The sequence below is a fragment of the Scyliorhinus torazame genome, chromosome 4 (genome assembly GCF_047496885.1).
Source record: "Scyliorhinus torazame isolate Kashiwa2021f chromosome 4, sScyTor2.1, whole genome shotgun sequence".
In the NCBI taxonomy this organism is placed as follows: Eukaryota; Metazoa; Chordata; class Chondrichthyes; order Carcharhiniformes; family Scyliorhinidae; genus Scyliorhinus; species Scyliorhinus torazame.
Genome location: NC_092710.1, coordinates 374,947,156 through 374,970,074, shown reverse-complemented (window position 1 = coordinate 374,970,074; position 22,919 = coordinate 374,947,156).

The window sequence follows — 22,919 nt, the reverse complement described above, 5'->3', positions numbered from 1 at the left end:
GCCCACCGGTAATACCACCGATAGCCCACCGGTAATACCACCGATAGCCCACCGGTAATACCACCGCTAGCCCACCGGTAATACCACCGCTAGCCCACCGGTAATACCACCGCTAGCCCACCGGTAATACCACCGCTAGCCCACCGGTAATACCACCGCTAGCCCACCGGTAATACCACCGCTAGCCCACCGGTAATACCACCGCTAGCCCACCGGTAATACCACCGCTAGCCCACCGGTAATACCACCGCTAGCCCACCGGTAATACCACCGCTAGCCCACCGGTAACACCACCGCTAGCCCACCGGTAACACCACCGCTAGCCCACCGGTAACACCACCGATAGCCCACCGGTAACACCACCGATAGCCCACCGGTAATACCACCGCTAGCCCACCGGTAATACCACCGCTAGCCCACCGGTAATACCACCGCTAGCCCACCGGTAACACCACCGCTAGCCCACCGGTAACACCACCGCTAGCCCACCGGTAATACCACCGCTAGCCCACCGGTAATACCACCGCTAGCCCACCGGTAATACCACCGCTAGCCCACCGGTAATACCACCGCTAGCCCACCGGTAATACCACCGCTAGCCCACCGGTAATACCACCGCTAGCCCACCGGTAATACCACCGCTAGCCCACCGGTAATACCACCGCTAGCCCACCGGTAATACCACCGCTAGCCCACCGGTAATACCACCGCTAGCCCACCGGTAATACCACCGCTAGCCCACCGGTAATACCACCGCTAGCCCACCGGTAATACCACCGCTAGCCCACCGGTAATACCACCGCTAGCCCACCGGTAATACCACCGCTAGCCCACCGGTAATACCACCGCTAGCCCACCGGTAATACCACCGCTAGCCCACCGGTAATACCACCGCTAGCCCACCGGTAATACCACCGCTAGCCCACCGGTAATACCACCGCTAGCCCACCGGTAATACCACCGCTAGCCCACCGGTAATACCACCGCTAGCCCACCGGTAATACCACCGCTAGCCCACCGGTAATACCACCGCTAGCCCACCGGTAATACCACCGCTAGCCCACCGGTAATACCACCGCTAGCCCACCGGTAATACCACCGCTAGCCCACCGGTAACACCACCGCTAGCCCACCGGTAATACCACCGCTAGCCCACCGGTAATACCACCGCTAGCCCACCGGTAATACCACTTGATGAACCTCCGCCCATTTCTCATCTGCTTGAAAATGTCTCCATTTTCTCATTCATACATTATTTGTAATGTAATAACACTCTGGTATACACGCAGGCTCTCGTGCCATATATGCTAACACCTTTCTTGAATTGAAGATATCCACTTCATCTACCACCTGCTCTTGTCCCTTTTTTTATTCACTCCCGGGATGTGGGTGCCGCTGGTCAGACCAGCGATTATTGCCCATCCCTAGTTGCCCTTCAGAGGGTGGGGGTGAGTTTCCTCCTTGAACCGCTGCAGTCCCTGAGGTGTAGGTATACCCACTGTGCTGTTAGGGAGGGTGTTCCAGGATGTTGCCCCAGCGACAGTGAAGGAACGGCGATATGGGCAGCAAGGTAGCACAGTGGTTAGCACTGTTGCTTCACAGAGCCAGGGTCCCAGGTTCGATTGCCGGCTTGGGTCACTGTCTGTGTGGAGTCTGCACGTTCTCCCCGTGTCTGCGTGGGTTTCCTCCGGGTGCTCTGGTTTCCTCCCACAAATCCCGAAAGACGTGCTGTTGGTGAATTGGACATTCTGAATTCTCCCTCTGTGTACCCGAACAGGCGCCGGAATGTGGCGACTAGGGGCTTTTCACAGTAACTTCATTGCTGTGTTAATGTAAGCCGACTTGTGACAATAAAGATTATTATATTTCTAAGTCAGGGTGGTGAGTGACTGGGAGGGGAACCTCCAGGTGGTGGGGTTCCCAGGTATCTGCTGCTCCTTCTAGATGGTAGTGATCGTGGGGTGGAAGGTGCTGTCTAAGGAACCTTGGTGAGGTACTGCAGTGCATCCTGTAGATGGTACACACGGCTGTCACTGTGTGTCGGTGGTGGAGGGAGTGAATGTTTGTGGAAGGGGAGCCAATCAAGCGGGCTGCTTTGTCCTGGACGGTGTCGAGCTTCTTGAGTGTTGTTGGAGCTGCGCTCACCCAGGCAGGTGGAGAGTATTCCATCACACTCCTGACTTGTGCCTTGTAGATGGTGGACAGGCTTTGGGGGTCAGGAGGCGAGTTACTCGCGGTAGGATTGCTCACCTTTGACCTTCCCTGGTAGCCACAGTATTAATGTGGCTGGGTCCAGTTCAGTTTCTGATCAATGGTAACCCCCAGGATGTTGATTGTGGGGATTCAGCGATGGTAATGACATTGAATGTCACGGGGCGGTGGTTAGATCCTCTCTTGTAGGAGATGGTCATTACCGGGCACTTGTGTGGAGCGAATGTAACTTGCTGCTTGTCAGCCCCGAGCCTGGATATTGTCCAGGTCTTGCTGCATTTGGACAGGGACTGCTTCATTATCTGCGGAGTGGCGAATGGTGCTGAACATTGTGCAGTCACCCGCAAACATCCCCACTTCTGACCTCATGATGGAAGGGAGGTCATTGATGAAGCAGCTGAAGATGGTTGGGCCTCGGATACGACCCTGAGGAACCCCCGCAGTGATGTCCTGGAGCTGAGATGATTGACCTCCAACCACCACAACCATCTTCCTTTGTGCCGGGTCTGACCCCAACCAGCGGAGAGTTTCCCCCCTGATTCCCATTGGCTCCAGTTTAGCTCGGGCTCCGTGATGCCATACTCGGTCAAACGCTGCCTTGATGTCGAGGGCAGTCACTCTCACCCCACCTCTGGCATTCAGCTCTCTTGTCCATGTTTGAACCAAGGCTGTAATGAGGTCAGGAGCTGAGTGACCCTGGCAGAACCCACACTGAGCGTCCGTGAGCAGGTTATTGCTGAGTACGTGCCACTTGATAGCTCTGTTGATGACTCCTCCCGTCACTGTGCTGATGATGGAGAGGAGACTGATAGGGCGGTAATTGGCTGGGCTGGATTTGTCCTGTTTCTTGTGTACAGGACACACCTGGGCAATTTTCCACATTGCCGGGTAGATGCCAGTGTTGTAGCTGTACTGGAACAGCGTGGCTAGGGGTGCGGCAAGTTCTGGAGCACATGTCTTCAGGACTATTGCCGGGATATTGTCAGGGCCACAGCCTTTGCATATCCAGAGCCTTCAGCCGTTTCTTGATATCACGTGGCGTGAATCGTATTGGCTGAAGACTGACGTCTGTGATGCTGGGGACCTCCGGAGGAGACCGAGTGGATCATCCACTCAGCACTTCTGGCTGAAGATTGTTGCGAATGCCTCAGCCTCGTCTTTTGCACAGATGTGCTGGGCTCCTCCATCATTGAGGATGGGGATATTTGTGGAGCCTCCTCCTCCAGTGAGTTGTTTACGGGCGGCACAGTAGCACAGTGGTTAGCACTGTGGCTTCACAGCTCCAGGGTCCCAGGTTCGATTCCGGCTTGGGTCACTGTCTGTGCGGAGTCTGCACGTTCTCCCCGTGTCTGCGTGGGTTTCCTACCTATTCCACCTTGTACACATGGGTAAACATTACTCTCGCAAGTAAAATCCTTAAAACGTTTTTGCACCTGCTTATCCACCAAACTCTGAACAGGCTGTACACTCTGCTGCACCTCTTCCACTGGAACAATGTTTCTTCTTCCCACTTCAGTAAAACCCAACTGGCTTATCCTGTTTTACTGAGTCTGTCTTCCCAGTACTTCTCTTAAGCCACCAACACTGCGACTTCATGTGACCAACTTTATTGCAATGAAAACACTTACATTTTTCTTATCTCTCTTCCATTCTGAGGTTTCCTTTTTAATGAGGCAAGCACTCCTTAACGTCACCAACTAGACCTCCTTTGCCTTGGCTAACTGTGAATTTCTCATTTCCCCAGTTTCTATCCTTCACAGAATGAATTGATGTTGAAAACCAGACTTTGCCTTGCAAACTCATTTAAAATCATCTGCCATTTCTGCTGCTAGTCTATCAGTTTTAACTTTTTGCTCTTCCACACGAGTCCTCACTGCAGCGGCAAGTGGATCTTTAAATTCCTCCAAAATAATTGTTTCCCCGAAGAACATCTATTTTTAATGCTCTTATCCCCCGATCAACCTTATTTTGTTTAATTCTTTCAAATTCTACCTATGTATGACCAGGTTCTTTCCTTAGATTTCTAAACTTTTGTCTGTAGGCTCCTGGTACTTGTCCATATGCACTTAATATGTTTTTTCTCACCTCATCACAATCCCTAGATACCTCCTCTGATAGTGATGTAAACACGTCACTCGCTCTACCTTCCAACTTTGTTTGAACCAACACTACCGACATGGTCTTTGGCCAATTCAATTGTTTAGCCACTTTCCCAAATGAGATAAAAAAGGCTTCCACATCTTTTGCATCAAATCTCGTCAATGCTTGAATATATTTAAACATATTCCTACTAAGCTTTTGACTAGGACGTGTTTCTCTTTCCTCTCGACCTTCCTCAGCCACTGCCTTTAACTCTAACATTTTCCGTTGATGTTCTCTTTGCAAAAATTCTCTCTCTTTTTCCAATCCCTTCCTTTTCCAATCTTTGCATTTCCTTTTGAAAAGCCCTCCCAATTTTTTCCTTTTCTGCCCTCTCTCTTTCCTTCTGCCATTGCCACTTTCTTCTTTTCTTTCATTTCCAATTTCTTCAATTCTAGAAATAGTAGATCCCTTGGTGGTCATTTTCCAAAATTCTTTGGACGCTGGAATGGTTCCTACAGATTGGAGGGTCGCGAAAGTAACCCTGCTATTCAAAAAGGGAGGTAGAGAGAAAACAGGGAACTGTAGACCAGTGAGCCTAACGTCGGTAGTAGGGAAGTTGCTGGAGTCAGTTATCAGGATTTGATAGCACAGCATTTGGAAAGCAGTGGTGTAATCAGACAAAGTCAGCATGGATTTACAAAAGGGAAATCAGGCTTGACAAACCTACCAGAATTCTTTGAGGACGTAATGAGAAGGGTTGACCAGGGAGAACTGGTGGATGCGGTTTATTTAGATTTTCAGAAGACTTTCTACAACGTTTCACAAAGCAGATTACTATGTATAGTTAACGCCCACGGGATTATGGGTAGTGCCTTACGATGGATAGAAAGCTGGTCAGCAGACAGGAAGCAAAAAGTTGGAACGAATGGGTCTTTTTCTGATTGTCAGGCAGTGACCAGTGGGGTACCGCAGGGATCTGTGCTCAGACCCCAACTGTTCACATTGTATATTAATGATTTGGACAAGAGAAAGAAATGATTTATCTCAACATTTACAGCTGATAATTAGTTACAGGGGGCGGGAGAGTGAGCTGTGAGGAGGATGCAGGGATACTTCAACGGGATTTGGACAGGCTGAGTGAGTGGGCACATGCACAGCCGATGCAGTATAATGTGAATAAATGTGAGGTTGTCCGCTTCGGGAGCAAAAATAGGAAGGCAGATTATTATTTGAATGGGTGTAAATTGAGAGAGGCGGACACTCAGCGAGACCTTGCTGTCCTCGTGCATCAGTCGCTGAAAGTAAGCACGCAGGTACAGCAGGCAGGAAAGAAGGCAAATGGTATGTTGGCCTTCGTAGCGAGAGGATTGGAGTCTAGGAATAGAGATGTTTCACTGCAATTGTATCGGGCATTGGTGAGGCCACACCTGGAGTATTGTGCCCAGTTTTGGTGTCCTGATCTGAGGAAGGATGTTCTTGCTATGGAGGGAGAGCAGTGAAGGTTAACCAGGCTGATTCCTGGGATGGCGGGACTGTCATATGAGGAGAGACTGAGTCGGTTAGGATTATATTCATTGGAGTTTAGAGAATGAGGGCGTCTCATAGAAACTTACACAATTCTACCCGGATTAGACAGATTCAGAAAGAACGTTCCCGATGGTGGGGGAGTCCAGAACTAGGGGTCATAGTTTGAGGATAAGGGTTTTAGGACTGAGGTGAGGAGAAATTTCTTTGCACTGTCACAGGGTCAGTGCGGAGGGAGTGCTGCACTGTCAGAGGGTCAGTACTGAGGGAGTGCTGCACTGTCAGAGGGTCAGTACTGAGGGAGCGCTGCACTGTCAGAGGGTCAGTACTGAGGGAGTGCTGCACTGTCAGAGGGTCAGTACTGAGGGAGTGCTGCGCTGTCAAGAGGGTCAGTACTGAGGGAGAACTGCACTGTTAGAGGGTCAGTACTGAGGGAGAGGGTCAGTACTGAGGGAGAGCCGCACTGTCAGAGGGTCAGTACTGAGGGAGTGCCGCACTGTCAGAGGGTCAGTACTGAGGGAGTGCCGCATTGTCAGAGGGTCAGTACTGAGGGAGTGCCGCACTGTCAGAGAGGCAGTACTGAGGGAGTGCCGCACTGTCAGAGGGTCAGTACTGAGGGAGTGCCGCACTGTCAGAGGGTCAGTACTGAGGGAGTGCCGCACTCTCAGAGGGTCAGTACTGAGGGAGTGCCGCACTGTCAGAGGGTCAGTACTGAGGGAGTGCTGCACTGTCAGAGGGTCAGTACTGAGGGAGTGCTGCACTGTCAGAGGGTCAGTACTGAGGGAGTGCCGCACTGTGAGAGGGTCAGTACTGAGGGAGTGGTGTACTGTCAGAGGGTCGGTACTGAGGGAGTGCAGCACTGTCCGAGGGTCAGTACTGAGGGAGTGCCGCACTGTCAGAGGGTCAGTACTGAGGGAGTGCTGCACTGTCAGAGGGTCGGTACTGAGGGAGTGCTGCACTGTCAGAGGGTCAGTACTGAGGGAGTGCTGCACTGTCAGAGGGTCAGTACTGAGGGAGTGCCGCACTGTCAGAGGGTCAGTACTGAGGGAGTGCTGCACTGTCAGAGGGTCGGTACTGAGGGAGTGCCGCACTGTCAGAGGGTCAGTACTGAGGGAGTGCTGCACTGTCAGAGCGTCAATACTGAGGGAGTGCCGCACTGTCAGAGGGTCAGTACTGAGGGAGTGCTGCACTGTCAGAGGGTCAGTACTGAAGGAGTGCCGCACTGTCAGAGGGTCAGTACTGAGGGAGAGCTGCACTGTCAGACGGTCAGTACTGAGGGAGTGCTGCACTGTCAGACGGTCAGTACCGAGGGAGTGCTGCACTGTCAGAGGGTCAGTACTGAGGGAGTGTAGCACTGTCAGAGGGTCAGTACTGAGGGAGTGCTGCACTGTCAGAGGGTCAGTACTGAGGGAGTGCCGCACTGTCAGATGGTCAGTACTGAGGGAGAGCTGCACTGTCAGAGGGTCAGTACTGAGGGAGTGCTGCACTGTCTGAGGGTCAGTACTGAGGGAGTGCCGCACTGTCAGAGGGTCAGTACTGAGGGAGTGCCGCACTGTCAGAGGGTCAGTACTGAGGGAGTGCTGTACTGTCAGAGGATCAGTACTGAGGGAGTGCTGCACTGTCAGAGGGGCAGTACTGAGGGAGTGCTGCACTGTCAGAGGGGCAGTACTGAGGGAGTGCTGCACAGTCAGATTTGCACTTTTCGCCTTTTACAGGAGGCATTAACCGTGTGTCCAGCATGGTGGGCTCTCAATCCGTTGCTGGCTAATTATTCCTCAATCAACTTTGCTTTTACCCGCCATTGACGGAATTGAAATGTGGACTCTTGCTGTGTGCAAATGGCCGACATGTTTCCCACAATGCCGCAGTGATGACAACTCATCATTCCCCAATTAGTTGTGGAGTGGGATATTGCGAGCTGCTGGGAGCAGCTGCCCTGAACCATGGCGTAAAATTCAATCCTTAAAGCCTCCAAAACCTGGATTTGACTGAAAGACTGAGGTTAGAAATTGGGAGCTGCCAATGTGCATCTTTTCCGTTTTAGAATACCCGTTCTCCATATTGAATTCAGTGTCAGTTTAGAGAGTGATTTAATCTTTTCTGGGGAGTCGGTGGTGAATTTGTAACTTCACTGAACAAGTGAAGAGGTGCAGGCTCGTGCTCTGGGGGCCTGGGTTCGAATCCCAGCCCAGCAGCAGCTGGAATTTAAATTCAGTTGATAAATCTGGAATATAAAGTTACTCTCAGGAACTCCGTGATGACGAGCATGAAACCATTGTCGATTGTTGTGAAAACCCCTCTGGTTCACTAATGTCCTTTAGGGAAGGAAATCTGCCGTCCTTACCCGGTCTGGCCTACACGTGACTCCAGACCCACAGCAACATGCTTGATTCTGAAATGGCCCAGCCAGGCGCTCTGTTGAAGGACAATTAGGGATGGGCAACACATGAAAGAATTTTTAAAACCAGCCAATGCATTTTAAAACGGCCAGAGTCATTTTCTTTGGCATTCGATGCGTGCCCGTGAGTCACCGCTACCATGGCACCATTGGAATGTGGCCAATGTAACACCGCTGTTTAAGAAGGGAGGGAGGCAGAAGACGGGAAATTATAGGCCGGTTAGCCTGACTTTGACAAGGTGCCGCATAGGAGACTGTTAAAGAAGTTAAGAGCCCGTGGTGTTCAGGGTGAGATCCGGTAAGAAATTTTACAACACCAGGTTAAAGTCCCAACAGGTTTGTTTCGATGTCACTAGCTTTCGGAGCGCTGCTCCTTCCTCGGGTGAATGAAGAGGTATGTTCCAGAAACACATATATAGACAAATTCAAAGATGCCAAACAATGCTTGGAATGCGACCATTAGCAGGTGATTAAATCTTTACAGATCCAGAGATGGGGTAACCCCAGGTTAAAGAGGTGTGAATTGCATCAAGCCAGGACAGTTGGTAGGATTTCGCAGGCCAGATGGTGGGGGATGAATGTAATGCGACATGAATCCCAGGTCCCGGTTGAGGCCGCACTCATGTGCGGAACTTGGCTATAAGCTTCTGCTCGGCGATTCTGCGTTGTCGCGGGTCCTGAAGGCTGCCTTGGAGAACGCTTACCCGGAGATCAGAGGCTGAATGCCCTTGACTGCTGAAGTGTTCTCCGACTGGAAGGGAACATTCCTGCCTGGTGACTGTTGCGCGATGTCCATTCATTCGTTGTCACAGCGTCTGCATGGTCTCGCCAATGTACCACGCTTCGGGACATCCTTTCCTGCAGCGTATGATCCGGGCATGGACAGAGGATTGGCTGACTGGCAGAAGGCAGAGAGTGGGGGTAAAGGGGTCTTTTTCAGGATGGCAGCCGGTGACTAGCGGTGTGCCTCAGGGGTCTCTGCTGGGACCACAGCTTTTCACAATATACATTAATGATCTGGAAGAAGGAACTGAAGGCTCTGTTGCTAAGTTTGCAGATGATACAAAGATCTGTCGAGGGACAGGTAGTATTGAGGAAGCAGGCGGGCTGCAGAAGGACTTGGACGAGCTTGGAGAGCGGGCAATGAAGTGGCAGATGGAATACAATGTGGAAAAGTGTGAGGTTATGCACTTTGGAAGGAGGAATTTAGGCATAGACTATTGTCTAAATGGGGAGATGCTTAGGAAATCAGAAGCACAAAGGGACTTGGGAGTCCTTGTTCATGATTCTCTTAAGGTTAACGTGCAGGTTCAGTCGGCAGTTAGGAAGGCAAATGCAATGTTAGCATTCATGTCAAGAGGGCTAGAATACAAGAGCAGGGATGTACTTCTGAGGCTGTATAAGGCTCCGGTCAGACCCCATTTGGAGTATTGTGAGCAGTTTTGGGCCCCGTATCTGAGGAAGGATGTGCTGGCCTTGGAAAGGGTCCAGAGGAGGTTCACAAGAATGTCCCCTGGAATGAAGAGCTTGTCGTATGAGGAACGGTTGAACATAGAACATAGAACATAGAAAATACAGCACAGAACAGGCCCTTCGGCCCACGATGTTGTGCCGAACCTTTGTCCTAGATTAATCATAGATTATCATTGAATTTACAGTGCAGAAGGAGGCCATTCGGCCCTTTGAGTCTGCACCAGCTCTTGGAAAGAGCGCCCTACCCAAACTCAACACCTCCACCCAACACCAAGGGCAATTTGGACATTGAGGGCAATTTAGCATGGCCAATCCACCTAACCCGCACATCTTTGGACCGTGGGAGGAAACCGGAGCACCCGGAGGAAACCCACGCAGACACGGGGAGGACGTGCAGACTCCGCACAGACAATGACCCAAGCCGGAATCGAACCTGGGACCATGGATCTGTGAAGCAATTGTGCTATCCACAATGCTACCGTGCTGCCCTTGAGAACAAATAAATCTACACTATATCATTTTCCCGTAATCCATGTACCTATCCAACAGCTGCTTGAAGGTCCCTAATGTTTCCGACTCAACTACTTCCACAGGCAGTGCATTCCATGCCCCCACTACTCTCTGGGTAACGAACCTACCTCTGATATCCCTCCTATATCTTCCACCTTTCACCTTAAATTTATGTCCCCTTGTAATGGTGTGTTCCACCTGGGGGAAAAGTCTCTGACTGTCTACTCTATCTATTCCCCTGATCATCTTATAAACCTCTATCAAGTCGCCCCTCATCCTTCTCCGCTCTAATGAGAAAAGGCCTAGCACCCTCAACCTTTCCTCGTAAGACCTACTCTCCATTCCAGGCAACATCCTGGTAAATCTTCTTTGCACCTTTTCCAGAGCTTCCACATCCTTCCTAAAATGAGGCGACCAGAACTGTACACAGTACTCCAAATGTGGCCTTACCAAAGTTTTGTACAGCTGCATCATCACCTCACGGCTCTTAAATTCAATCCCTCTGTTAATGAACGCGAGCACACCATAGGCCTTCTTCACAGCTCTATGCACTTGAGTGGCAACTTTCAAAGATGTATGAACATAGACCCCAAGGTCTCTCTGCTCCTCCACATTGCCAAGAACTCTACCGTTAACCCTGTATTCCGCATTCATATTTGTCCTTCCAAAATGGACAACCTCACACTTTTCAGGGTTAAACTCCATCTGCCACTTCTCAGCCCAGCTCTGCATCCTATCTATGTCTCTTTGCAGCCGACAACAGCCCTCCTTACTATCCACAACTCCACCAATCTTCGTATCGTCTGCAAATTTACTGACCCACCCTTCAACTCCCTCATCCAAGTCATTAATGAAAATCACAAACAGCAGAGGACCCAGAACTGATCCCTGCGGTACACCACTGGTAACTGGGATCCAGGCTGAATATTTGCCATCCACCACCACTCTCTGACTTCTATCGGTTAGCCAGTTCGTTATCCAACTGGCCAAATTTCCCACTATCCCATGCCTCCTTACTTTGTGCAGAAGCCTACCATGGGGAACTTTATCAAATGCCTTACTAAAATCCATGTACACTACATCCACTGCTTTACCTTCATCCACGTGCTTGGTCACCTCCTCAAAGAATTCAATAAGATTTGTAAGGCAAGACCTACCCCTCACAAATCCGTGCTGACTATCCCTAATCAAGCAGTGTCTTTCCAGATGCTCAGAAATCCTATCCTTCAGTACCCTTTCCATTACTTTGCCTACCACCGAAGTAAGACTAACTGGCCTGTAATTCCCAGGGTTATCCCTAGTCCCTTTTTTGAACAGGGGCACGACATTCGCCACTCTCCAATCCCCTGGTACCACCCCTGTTGACAGTGAGGACGAAAAGATCATTGCCAACGGCTCTGCAATTTCATCTCTTGCTTCCCATAGAATCCTTGGATATATCCCGTCAGGCCCGGGGGACTTGTCTATCCTCAAGTTTTTCAAAATGCCCAACACATCTTCCTTCCTAACAAGTATTTCCTCGAGCTTACCAATCTGTTTCACACTGTCCTCTCCAACAATATCGCCCCTCTCATTTGTAAATCCAGAAGAAAAGTACTCATTCAAGACCTCTCCTATCTCTTCAGACTCAATACACAATCTCCCGCTACTGTCCTTGATCGGACCTACCCTCGCTCGAGTCATTCTCATATTTCTCACATATGTGTAAAAGGCCTTGGGGTTTTCCTTGATCCTACCCGCCAAAGATTGTTCATGCCCTCTCTTAGCTCTCCTAATCCCTTTCTTCAGTTCCCTCCTGGCTATCTTGTATCCCTCCAATGCCCTGTCTGAACCTTGTTTCCTCAGCCTTACATAAGTCACCTTTTTTCTCTTAACAAGACATTCAACCTCTCTTGTCAACCATGGTTCCCTCACTCGACCATCTCTTCCCTGCCTGACAGGGACATACATATCAAGGACACGTAGCACCTGTTCCTTGAACAAGTTCCACATTTCACTTGCGTCCTTCCCTGCCAGCCTATGTTCCCAACTTATGCACTTCAATTCTTGTCTGACAACATCGTATTTACCCTTCCCCCAATTGTAAACCTTGCCCTGTTGCACGTACCTATCCCTCTCCATTACTAAAGTGAAAGTCACAGAATTGTGGTCACTATCTCCAAAATGCTCCCCCACTAACAAATCTATCACTTGCCCTGGTTCATGACCCAGTACTAAATCCAATATTGCCCCTCTGGTCGGACAATCTACATACTGTGTTAGAAAAGCTTCCTGGACACACTGCACAAACACCACCCCATCCAAACTATTTGATCTAAAGAGTTTCCACTCAATATTTGGGAAGTTAAAGTCGCCCATGACTACTACCCTATGACTTCTGCACCTTTCCAAAATCTGTTTCCCAATCTGTTCCTCCACATCTCTGCTACTATTGGGGGGCCTATAGAAAACTCCTAACAAGGTGACTGCTACTTTCCTATTTCTGACTTCAACCCATACTACCTCAATAGGGTGATACTCCTCGAACTGCCTTTCTGCAGCTGTTATACTATCTCTAATTAATAATGCCACCCCCCCACCTCTTTTACCACCCTCCCTAATCTTATTGAAACATCTATAATCAGGGACCTCCAACAACCATTTCTGCCCCTCTTCTATCCAAGTTTCCGTGATGGCCACCACATCGTAGTCCCAAGTACCGATTCATGCCTTAAGTTCACCCACCTTATGCCTGATGCTTCTTGCGTTGAAGTATACACACTTCAACCCATCTCCGTGCCTGCAAATACTCTCCTTTGTCAGTGTTCCCTTCCCCACTGCCTCATTACATGCTTTGGCGTCCTGAATATCGGCTACCTTAGTTGCTGGACTACAAATCCGGTTCCCATTCCCCTGCCAAATTAGTTTAAACCCTCCCGAAGAGTACTAGCAAACCTCCCTCCCAGGATATTGGTGCCCCTCTGGTTCAGGTGCAACCCGTCCTGCTTGTACAGGTCCCACCTTCCCCAGAATGCGTTCCAATTATCCAAATACCTGAAGCCCTCCCCCCTACACCATTCCTGCAGCCACGTGTTCAACTGCACTCTCTCCCTATTCCTAGCCTCGCTATCACGTGGCACCGGCAACAAACCAGAGATAACAACTCTGTCTGTCCTGGCTTTCAACTTCCAGCCTAACTCCCTAAACTTGTTTATTACCTCCACACCCCTTTTCCTACCTATGTCGTTGGTACCAATGTGCACCACGACTTCTGGCTGCTCCCCCTCCCCCTTAAGGATCCTGAAGACACGATCCGAGACATCCCTGGCCCTGGCACCCGGGAGGCAACATACCTTCCGGGAGTCTCGCTCGCGACCACAGAATCTCCTATCTATTCCCCTAACCATTGAATCTCCTACAATTATTGCTTTTCTATTCTCCCCCCTTCCCTTCTGAGCCCCAGAGCCAGACTCAGTGCCAGAGACCTGGCCGCTAGGGCCTTCCCCCGGTAGGTCATCGCCCCAACAGCATCCAAAACGGTATACTTGTTTTGAAGGGGAACGGCCACGAGGGATCCCTGCACTGTCTGCCTGTTTGTTTTTTTCCCCCTGACTGTAACCCAGCTATTCTTGTCCTGTACCTTGGGTGTGGTTACCTCCTTGTAACTCTTCTCAATCACCCCCTCTGCCTCCCGGATGATCCGAAGTTCATCCAGCTTCAGCTCCAGTTCCCTAACACGGTCTTTGAGGAGCTGAGGTTGGGTGCACTTCCCGCAGGTATAGTCAGTGGGGACACCGGTGGTATCCCTCACCACCCACATCCTACAGGAGGAGCATGTAACTGGCCTAGCCTCCATCCCCTCTTACCTTAAAGAATATAGCTGCTGTGTGGACTAACTAGATCTCCGCCCTTCGACTCTGCTCCCAGTCAGCTACACTTCCTGTAAACTCCTGGCTCTCTTCGCACTCTTTGCGGAAATGTCGGAAACAAAATGAAAGGAGCACCTTACTCCCTCCTCACCTAACTCCCTCGGTCACCAAACTCTCACTATCGCACTCAAAAAGCACCAAATTCAGACTCCCTCGGTCAAAGGGACCGGTTGAGGACTCTGGGTCTGTACTCGTTGGAGTTTAGAAGGGTGAGGAGAGATCTTATTGAAACTTACAAGATACTGTGAGGCCTGGATAGAGTGGATGTGGAGAGGATGTTTCCACTTGTAGGAAAAACTAGAACCAGAGGACACCATCTCAGACTAAAGGGACGATCCTTTAAAACAGATGAGGAGGAATTTCTTCAGCCAGAGGGTGGTGAATCTGTGGAACTCTTTGCCGCAGAAGGCTGTGGAGGCCAAATCACTGAGTGTCTTCAGACAGAGATAGATAGGTTCTTGATCAATAAGGGGATCAGCGGATTGGGGGAGAAGGCAGGAGAATGGGGATGAGAAAATATCAGCCATGATAGCATGGCGGAGCAGACTCGATGGGCCGAGTGGCCTAATTCTGCGCCTATGTCTAATGGTAAGGATCCTAAATGTGGATCAGATTTGATATTTAATGCCTTCAGAATCATCTCTCCACAGTGAAGTGTCTTCCTCCCGATCCATTCCATTGGGCATTCTGCACGTTTTCAACTATCTGACACTTGTCTCTGTAATAACATCCCACTCATAGATTTGCTAATGAAATCTCACCAGATATCAAGCAGAGTATGTACTGATTTGCAGTTTTTGATAAACAGGCCTTTCCGGGTGAGTGATGTGGGGGACAGCGTTCCCTCGCTGAAAGGGGGTTGACTTGTTTGCTGAGGGTGATGCAAACGGCTGCTTTGCGGTGTTGCAAAAATGGGTCTGGCTCACGTTTATACCTGGACCCTCTATACATCTGTGCAAGTTTTTTCTCTGAATGACAGAATTGCTACAGTATAGAGGAGGTTATTTGCCCTGGAATGGGAAATGGAGTTTAATCCAGACAAATGTGAGGTAATGCATTTTGGTCGGTCCAACATCAAGGGGAAATATACAGTAAATGGCAAAACTCTGAGGAATATGGAAAGTCAGAGAGATCTGGGCGTGGAGGTCCACAGATCTTTGAAACTGGTAACACAAGTGGACAAGGTAGTCGCGAAAGCATACGGAATGCTTGCCTTCATTGGACGGGGCACTGAGTATAAAAACTGGCAAGTCATTCTGTGGATGTATAGAACCTTGGTAAGGCTGCACTTGGAATATTGCGCACAATTCTGGTCGCCACACTACCAGGAGGATGTGGAGGCTTTGGAGAGGGTGCAGAGGAGGTTTACCAGGATGTTGCCTGGTCTGGAGGGTGTTAGCTATGTGGAGAGGCTGAATAGACTGGGTCTGATTTCATTAGAAATGCGGAGGTTGAGGGGCGACCTGATAGAGGTCGACAAGATTATGAGGGGCATGGATAGAGTGGATGGGCAGGCACTCTTTCCCAGGGTGGAGGGGTCAGTCACCAGGGGGCATAGGTTTAAGGTCCATGGGGCAAAGTTTAGAGGAGATGTGCGAGGCAGGTTTTTTACACAGAGGGTGGTGAGTGTCTGGAACGCGTTGCCAGGGGGGGTTGTGGAGCAGATACATTAACGGCGTTCAAAAGGCATCTTGACAAACACATGGATAGGACGGGTATAGAGGGGTACGGCACAAGGAAGTGCTGAGGGTTTTGGCCAAGGTTGGTATCATGACCGGTACAGGCTTGGAGGGCCGAAGGGCCTGTCCCTGTGCTGTATCGTTCTTTGTATATCTGTGCTGTCTCTCTGAGCAGTGTGCCTCGTTCTCCCGGCCACCCTCTAACTCTGTACATTCTTCCATTTCAGAGAATGCAGTTGCCTTTGAATACCTTGATTGATATTTGGGACTTGCATTGGGTGGTTTATACGCTGCTGTCAAATGGGACTGATCCAATTCGTGGGCCCCCAACCAACCCATTGCGAGAGTGCGCTGAACCGATGGAAGCTCTCCCGAAATGGGCAGCTCGCTCAGAGCGGACTATTTATACCCAAGTCTCGCTGCAGCCTCTAATTATAGCAGATGAACAAGAGTGCTGAAAGACGGGTCACGGAAATATCTCTGGCCTCCTTGGGAGGGACGTAGTGGGCAACATATCCTTTATTCTCTGACAAGGTCAACATTTATCACTGATTCCCCTTACTGAGTGTCCTGCTCGCCCATTTCGGAGGCACATTGCTGTGGGATAGGCCACACCGGGTCAGAACGGCAGGTTCACTTCGCGAAAGGACATTAGTGAACCAGATGGATCTTTCTGGTCACATTAATTAGACTAGCTTTTATTTGGCACGGCGCGGTGGCATAGTGGTTAGCACTGCTGCCTCACAGCACAGGGACCCGGGTCAGCACTGCTGCCTCACAGTCCTGGGTTCAATTCCGGACTCGGGTCACTGTCTGTGCGGAGTCTGCACGTCCTCCCAGTGTGTGCGTGGGTTTCCTCCGGGTGCTCCGGTTTCCTCCCACAGTCCAAAGATGTGCAGGTTAGGTGGATTGGCCGTGATAAATTGCCCCAAAAGGTGAGGTAGGGTTGCAGGGATATGGTAGAGTTGTGGGCTTAAGTGGGGTGCTCTTTGTCAGGGCTGGTGCAGAGTCAATGGGCCGAATGGCCTCCTTCTGCGCTGTAGGGATTCTATGATTCCAGATGTATTTCAGGGGCTGGTTTAGCACAGGGCTAAATCGCTGGCTTTTAAAGCAGACCAAGGCAGGCCAGCAGCACGGTTCAATTCCCGTACCAGCCTCCCCGAACAGGCGCCGGAATGTGGCGACTAGGGGCTTTTCACTGTAACTTCATTTGAAGCCTACTTGTGACAAGAAGCGATTTTAATTTCATTTCATTTTCATTTAATTTCATTCTGTTTACGAGGCAATTCAGCGCGGCCAATCCACCTACCCGGTTGTGGGGGTGAGACCCACGCAGACACGGGGAGAATGTGCAAACTCCACCCGGACAGTGACCCAGAGCCGGGATCGAACCCGGGCCCTCGGCCAGGCTTATTTCGTTACCCAAATTTAAATTCACCAGTTGTTTGAACTTTTCTCTCGGAGCGATTGTTTCCAGGATCGTTGTCTCGTGACAGAGCCGTTGTGCTGTGGCGTGGCTGAGAGCTGGGGAGTGATTGGGCAGAATCGGTGGAGGGGTGTGAGAGAGATTCGAGGAGCTTGGTGACGGCAGATTGTGTCGCCAGCATTCAGGCCGACAGCTGCCCAGTGTGGAGTGCTGATCTCCAAAAAGGCGAGTGGCATTCAGAGAGCCTGTCACCTGGGCCCGAGCTCAGTCCCTGCGCACCTCCCCATGTTCACATTGCACAGGCGACAGCAGGCGACGCACACTGACCCTCCTCCCATCACTCCTGTGAACGATTGTCCCTCTGCTCCACAACAGACCTCATTGTGGCAACATTCTGTGTGGGGGAGAGCTGACGTGGGGTGGAGAGAGAGAGAGAGAGAGAGACCGAGAGGAGGCTCACAGGGAAAGAGAGACTACCTGACCTCTCTCTGAAAAGGACACATCAGTGTCTGACTGGGCAGCTGCTTCAGCCTTGTTTGGGATCAGGGAGCTTGGCATAATCACTTCCTTTCCCTGCTGAGGAGACCAGCTGTAACCAATTCCCCTGCAGTTCTGCTGAATACCACCAGATGTCAGGCGTTCAACATCCTGAGGCAGCTCGGCAACACGTGTCAATCCTCACACACACTATCCTCACTCACAATCCTCACTCACACTATCCTCACTCACTCACAATCCTCACTCACACACTATCCTCACTCACACACTATCCTCACTCACAATCCTCACTCACACTATCCTCACTCACTCACAATCCTCACTCACACACTATCCTCACTCACAATCCTCACACACACTATCCTCACTCACTATCCTCACTCACAATCCTCACTCACACACTATCCTCACTCACATACTATCCTCACTCACACACTATCCTCACTCACAATCCTCACTCACACACTATCCTCACTCACACACTATCCTCACTCACAATCCTCACTCACTCACAATCCTCACTCACAATCCTCACTCACACACTATCCTCACTCACAATCCTCACTCACACACTATCCTCACTCACAATCCTCACTCACACACTATCCTCACTCACTCACAATCCTCACTCACACACTATCCTCACTCACTCACTATCCTCACTCACTCACAATCCTCACTCACACACTATCCTCACTCACAATCCTCACTCACACACTATCCTCACTCACACACTATCCTCACTCACACACTATCCTCACTCACACTCCTCACTCACACACTATCCTCACTCACTCACAATCCTCACTCACACACTATCCTCACTCACAATCCTCACTCACACACTATCCTCACTCACAATCCTCACTCACACACTATCCTCACTCACAATCCTCACTCACACACTATCCTCACTCACAATCCTCACTCACACACTATCCTCACTCACAATCCTCACTCACACACTATCCTCACTCACAATCCTCACTCACACACTATCCTCACTCACTCACAATCCTCACTCACTCACAATCCTCACTCACACACTATCCTCACTCACAATCCTCACTCACACACTATCCTCACTCACAATCCTCACTCACACACTATCCTCACTCACAATCCTCACTCACACACTATCCTCACTCACAATTCTCACTCACACACTATCCTCACTCACAATCCTCACTCACAATCCTCACTCACACACTATCCTCACTCACAATCCTCACTCACACACTATCCTCACTCACACACTATCCTCACTCACAATCCTCACTCACACACTATCCTCACTCACTCACAATCCTCACTCACACACTATCCTCACTCACAATCCTCACTCACACACTATCCTCACTCACTATCCTCACTCACACACTATCCTTACTCACAATCCTCACTCACACACTATCCTCACTCACACACTATCCTCACTCACACACTATCCTCACTCACACACTATCCTCACTCACAATCCTCACTCACACACTATCCTCACTCACAATCCTCACTCACACACTATCCTCACTCACTATCCTCACTCACACACTATCCTCACTCACAATCCTCACTCACACACTATCCTCACTCACTCACAATCCTCACTCACACACTATCCTCACTCACACACTATCCTCACTCACAATCCTCACTCACTCACAATCCTCACTCACAATCCTCACTCACACACTATCCTCACTCACACACTATCCTCACTCACACACTATCCTCACTCACAATCCTCACTCACACACTATCCTCACTCACTCACAATCCTCACTCACACACTATCCTCACTCACTCACTATCCTCACTCACTCACAATCCTCACTCACACACTATCCTCACTCACAATCCTCACTCACACACTATCCTCACTCACACACTATCCTCACTCACACATTATCCTCACTCACACACTATCCTCACTCACAATCCTCACTCACACACTATCCTCACTCACTCACAATCCTCACTCACACACTATCCTCACTCACAATCCTCACTCACACACTATCCTCACTCACAATCCTCACTCACTCACAATCCTCACTCACACACTATCCTCACTCACAATCCTCACTCACACACTATCCTCACTCACAATCCTCACTCACACACTATCCTCACTCACAATCCTCACTCACACACTATCCTCACTCACAATCCTCACTCACACACTATCCTCACTCACTCACAATCCTCACTCACTCACAATCCTCACTCACTCACAATCCTCACTCACTCACAATCCTCACTCACACACTATCCTCACTCACAATCCTCACTCACTCACAATCCTCACTCACACACTATCCTCACTCACAATCCTCACTCACACACTATCCTCACTCACTCACAATCCTCACTCACTCACAATCCTCACTCACACACTATCCTCACTCACAATCCTCACTCACACACTATCCTCACTCACAATCCTCACTCACACACTATCCTCACTCACAATCCTCACTCACAATCCTCACTCACACACTATCCTCACTCACAATCCTCACTCACACACTATCCTCACTCACACACTATCCTCACTCACAATCCTCACTCACTCACAATCCTCACTCACTCACAATCCTCACTCACTCACAATCCTCACACACACACTATCCTCACTCACTCACAATCCTCACTCACACACTATCCTCACTCACACACTATCCTCACTCACTCACAATCCTCACTCACACACTATCCTCACTCACAATCCTCACTCACTCACAATCCTCACTCACTCACAATCCTCAATCACACACTATCCTCACTCACAATCCTCACTCACACACTATCCTCACTCACTCACAATCCTCACTCACACACTATCCTCACTCACAATCCTCACTCACACACTATCCTCACTCACAATCCTCACTCACTCACAATCCTCACTCACACACTATCCTCACTCACAATCCTCACTCACACACTATCCTCACTCACAATCCTCACTCACACACTATCCTCACTCACAATCCTCACTCACACACTATCCTCACTCACAATCCTCACTCACACACTATCCTCACTCACTCACAATCCTCACTCACTCACAATCCTCACTCACACACTATCCTCACTCACAATCCTCACTCACACACTATCCTCACTCACAATCCTCACTCACACACTATCCTCACTCACAATCCTCACTCACACACTATCCTCACTCACAATCCTCACTCACACACTATCCTCACTCACAATCCTCACTCACAATCCTCACTCACACACTATCCTCACTCACAATCCTCACTCACACACTATCCTCACTCACACACTATCCTCACTCACAATCCTCACTCACTCACAATCCTCACTCACTCACAATCCTCACTCACTCACAATCCTCACTCACACACTATCCTCACTCACTCACAATCCTCACTCACACACTATCCTCACTCACACACTATCCTCACTCACTCACAATCCTCACTCACACACTATCCTCACTCACAATCCTCACTCACTCACAATCCTCACTCACTCACAATCCTCAATCACACACTATCCTCACTCACAATCCTCACTCACACACTATCCTCACTCACTCACAATCCTCACTCACACACTATCCTCACTCACAATCCTCACTCACACACTATCCTCACTCACAATCCTCACTCACTCACAATCCTCACTCACTCACAATCCTCACTCACACACTATCCTCACTCACACACTATCCTCACTCACTCACAATCCTCACTCACAATCCTCACTCACACACTATCCTCACTCACTCACAATCCTCACTCACACACTATCCTCACTCACACACTATCCTCACTCACAATCCTCACTCACACACTATCCTCACTCACAATCCTCACTCACACACTATCCTCACTCACAATCCTCACTCACACACCATCCTCACTCACAATCCTCACTCACACACTATCCTCACTCACAATCTTCACTCACTCACAATCCTCACTCACTCACAATCCTCACTCACACACTATCCTCACTCACTCACAATCCTCACTCACACACTATCCTCACTCACACACTATCCTCACTCACTCACAATCCTCACTCACACACTATCCTCACTCACAATCCTCACTCACTCACAATCCTCACTCACACACTATCCTCACTCACAATCCTCACTCACACACTATCCTCACTCACAATCCTCACTCACTCACAATCCTCACTCACACACTATCCTCACTCACAATCCTCACTCACACACTATCCTCACTCACAATCCTCACTCACACACTATCCTCACTCACTCACAATCCTCACTCACTCACAATCCTCACTCACTCACAATCCTCACTCACACACTATCCTCACTCACAATCCTCACTCACTCACAATCCTCACTCACACACTATCCTCACTCACAATCCTCACTCACACACTATCCTCACTCACTCACAATCCTCACTCACTCACAATCCTCACTCACTCACAATCCTCACTCACACACTATCCTCACTCACAATCCTCACTCACACACTATCCTCACTCACTCACAATCCTCACTCACTCACAATCCTCACTCACTCACAATCCTCACTCACACACTATCCTCACTCACTCACAATCCTCACTCACACACTATCCTCACTCACACACTATCCTCACTCACAATCCTCACTCACACACTATCCTCACTCACAATCCTCACACACCTCACTCACAATCCTCACTCACACACATCCTCACTCACAATCCTCACTCACACACTATCCTCACTCACAATCCTCACTCACACACAATCCACTCACTCACAATCCTCACTCACACACAATCCTCACTCACTCACAATCCTCACACACACTCCTCACTCACACACTATCCTCACTCACTCACAATCCTCACTCACACACTATCCTCACTCACAATCCTCCTCACACACACTCACAATCCACTCACAATCCTCACTCACACACTACCTCACAACCTCACTCACTCACAATCCTCACCACACACTATCCCACACACAATCCTCACTCACACACACCTCACTCACAATCCTCACTCACACACTATCCTCACTCACTCACAATCCTCACTCACACACAATCCTCACTCACCACAATCCCCTCACACACTTCACCACAACCACACTCACCCACAATCCTCACTCACACACTATCCTCACTCACAATCCACCACACACTATCCTCACTCACTCACAATCCCACTCACTCACAACCACAACAACC